We start from the raw sequence: 3,275 nt of genomic DNA on the forward strand, positions 1-3,275 counted from the left end.
TGTTCATCGGTGATGTGAATTTCTGCACCGGCTCCTTTTCTTATCCGGCATCTCGCAAGCTTCTTGATCCCTAAGGAGATCCCTTCAAGAACACAAACCACCATGCGCAGGCCCCACGGTAGGCGTGAACTATCGTGGAATTGTCACGTTAGATGTTCTAGTGCGAGGACTTAGTCATGAGGCCAACACATCTATGTGGTAGCTTGAGAGGGGTTGAGCAGAATCGAGAAACGCAACACACAAGACAAAGATTTAGACAGCTTCGGGCCCCGAAAAACATCATCCGGTAACAATCCTACATGCTATTTGTGGCTAGGTCTTATTATCATCACGAGGGAGTCGCCGTAAACCGACTCTCCTCTAGTTGTGTCTAGGCCTAGAGATAATTTCTTGTCACTTGTCTTCTTCCTCTTTGGGAGCCCTGCCCCTCCTTATATACTAGATAGGAAGTGCGGCTTGCCGCACCCGGCAGCAGTGCTGCCGGGCACTGTCATATCCAATCTGATAATACAGCTATAGTACCGAATCATTATCTATGAACTGGCCCAAGGAATATTTAGATAGAAATCAACTGTATAAAATTTCTCGCGGGTACAGTGCCATACACCAAATCAATTCTCGCGGGTGCCTGACTCAACTTATTGTCCAAGCGCATAAACAATGTATTAACCATTGCAAAGGAAAATTAGAGTGATTGCTCAAATAATGGATCAGTCCAATACAATAAGGTTGCATCAGAAGCATGGCATTGCCTTGATACATAAGTGTCCAGTGTAGAGCAATTTGTCCAAACAATGACAAAAGGTAAGGCCATCAAATATACCAGAAGCATGAAACATTAGATCTAAAAGTTCATGACAAATGGGGGAATACGTAGTATGTTCCAAAAGTAAGCCAAGCTGATGGATCAACACTAAGTAGATACAATAGTTGGCTTATTACATAACCAAAGCGAGCCAGATCAACGGTGTGAGATAAGTCCAAGCGAACGCTCACAATGAACCTATATAGTTCTGCTAATGCATCATTGTTTAGCAGATGAAATCACAGGAAACATTTGCATGGATAGTATGATGACAACCTTGTAACCAACCTTGTCAAAACAGGTAGACAACGAGCGACACTTTGCCCCTTTTAGCCTTGAACGCAAAGACATTCTCCAAATTATCCAACCCCTGTCTTCACAAAGTCCGACCAATTAGTTGTTATCCCTTGATGAGTGGGACCTTCTCCTTAGTGCACCCACATGCAAGTTTAGTCCACATGGTCCTGATGTTCAGAGTCTGCAAGGAAGCAAGATTAATTCTCTCCGAGATGGACATATTTATTAGCATAGTTATTTAAGGAAATCCTAGGAATAGCAGATAGACATGGCTATTTTAATAAACAAAAATGAACAATGGATTTATGAATAAAGTAGAGCAGTAAATACTGAAGAATGAATTTATTTGAAAAAACAAAGTGAAGATGCTATCATGCTAATAAAGAACACTAACATCACAGTAAATATAAACTGATTAACTGAACATATTTTATTAACTGAAAAACTGTTTAAGGCATGCCTGATCCCACTATCCAGTCGATAAACAAAGAATATTTACCCACGATCTTAAAAGAACTAACAACAAAATAGACATCAAAGATACAGAGACACAAAACTGGAATGCATCATTCTTATCATCCATTCTCGCTACATCTCTACAAAAAGTGAACAGGGCAAAGGAATATATATATATAGACCACGAGGGTCATAGTTTGCATAGGTACCTCCCAAGATATTTAGAGTAAGCCAATGCCGTCTCATATGTCAAAGCCAATGCAAGCTACCTCATCGGCACATCCGGAACTGCAAAGCCCTCCTAATATCGATCATACAAAGAGAAGGATCATTTGTAAGGTTACCATTTAACCTGTCAAGAAGTGATATTTGAATGAAATGTTAGATTGGGAAACCCTTAAGCAAGAGTAAAACAAATGATTTTAAATAATAGGATAGTAGGTAAGATCATCTTAAATAAAAAAACTTTATAACCTAAAGAGAAACTTCTTAAATTATAACTTAAAGAGGAACCCTTAAGCAAGAGTACAAAAGCATGGATGTGTTAGGCACCACAATGCTCAGACGACGGCATAACTTAAAGAGGAGACGTCATTGTTTTAATTATAGAAGTGGCGGAATAGACGGATTGATGTGGGAATTTGCAGGAGAAGCATTAATTGTTTGTCACATACATAGATGGCTAGAGTAATTTGCAGATGCGTATGAGATAGCTACATACATGACCTCTCCTCTCCTCTTGGAAGAAGCAAAGTTTCAGTTTTCTCCTCTCTGAATGTAAGTTGCAGCAAGGAAATTGGATGGGAGTGAACAACCAGAGCATGAGAGAGGGGGTGTGATACCTTCCGTGGAGCAACGGCGACCCGGGAAGAAGCAGACCCGGAGGAGCGTTGGTCTTCCCTCCTGTACGCGGTGCACCTGCGCGCATGAATCAGGGAGAGAGTGAGAGAGGGGAGAGGCCAAATCCAATCGAACAGAACAGAGCAGAGCAGTGCGGAGGTGGGGAGGAGAAGAGGGACCTGCCGTGAGAAGGAGCTCCAGGCCTTCCATGGTGTGTTGTGGGAGCTCCATGTCCATGGAGAAGAAGCACACGGTCACTCCATGGGTGCCGGCGCCGTGGCTGTGGATGTGGATCCGGCGCCGGATCCGGCGCCGCCCTTCATGTGCCACTGCGGGATGTTTTTGCACTAAACAATGAACAACACAAGAAGGGAGCAGATGTGAAAAATGAATCAAACCAATGAGTAGACTGAATTAAGATAATGTTGTGTTTGAAGACAAAAATTATGTTTCTAAAATATTTATACTTTGGAAGCCTAGATCAGAATGAACTACACTGAAAAAAGAACAATTAGATATAGTAAATACCTTAATTTATGTTGAGATCACTTTCCAACTCAGTTTCTTCATTGGCTGAAGGTAAGTACCAAGACTGAGAACTTTATAAGGCAAAACTCTATATTCTGCAGTCAAGTTTCGAAGATTCAATGCAGTTCTACTGGGTCTCTTGCAATACACTTTTTGTAAACTTTGAGTTTTTCTAATGAAATGAACAGAGGTTCTTATGATCCGACTTACATGACTGCAGAACCTAGTGTTGTACAACTGTGAGTCATCAATGCTAAGCTGTATAAAAGAAGGAATATAATTTCGAAAAAAGGGTTATCGTGAATAACATGTCTTATCGTTTGAGCCATCCCTGTGGAGAGCACAAATG

At 41.3% G+C, this 3,275-nt stretch overlaps 1 protein-coding gene across 24 annotated transcripts in view; it reads right to left on the reverse strand.

The window, feature by feature from the left end:
* Nucleotides 1-818: 818 nt before the first annotated feature.
* Nucleotides 819-3,275, reverse strand: part of LOC123139358 (aspartate--tRNA ligase 2, cytoplasmic) — an 11,449-nt gene continuing 8,992 nt past the window's right edge. For 17 of the 24 annotated variants that reach the window (XR_006469548.1, XR_006469543.1, XR_006469546.1 and 14 more), the window contains 5 exons: nt 2,927-3,184; nt 2,578-2,745; nt 2,401-2,476; nt 1,768-1,910; nt 819-1,283 (listed from right to left, as the gene is read on the reverse strand). The gene's annotated coding sequence lies outside the window, so the exon portion shown is untranslated. The remainder of the gene's footprint in view (nt 1,284-1,767; nt 1,911-2,400; nt 2,477-2,577; nt 2,746-2,926; nt 3,185-3,275) is intronic. The other 7 variants (XR_006469541.1, XR_006469553.1, XR_006469547.1 and 4 more) reach the window with 7 other exon arrangements.

The sequence above is a fragment of the Triticum aestivum genome, chromosome 6B, assembly GCF_018294505.1.
Source record: "Triticum aestivum cultivar Chinese Spring chromosome 6B, IWGSC CS RefSeq v2.1, whole genome shotgun sequence".
NCBI lineage: Eukaryota > Viridiplantae > Streptophyta > Magnoliopsida > Poales > Poaceae > Triticum > Triticum aestivum.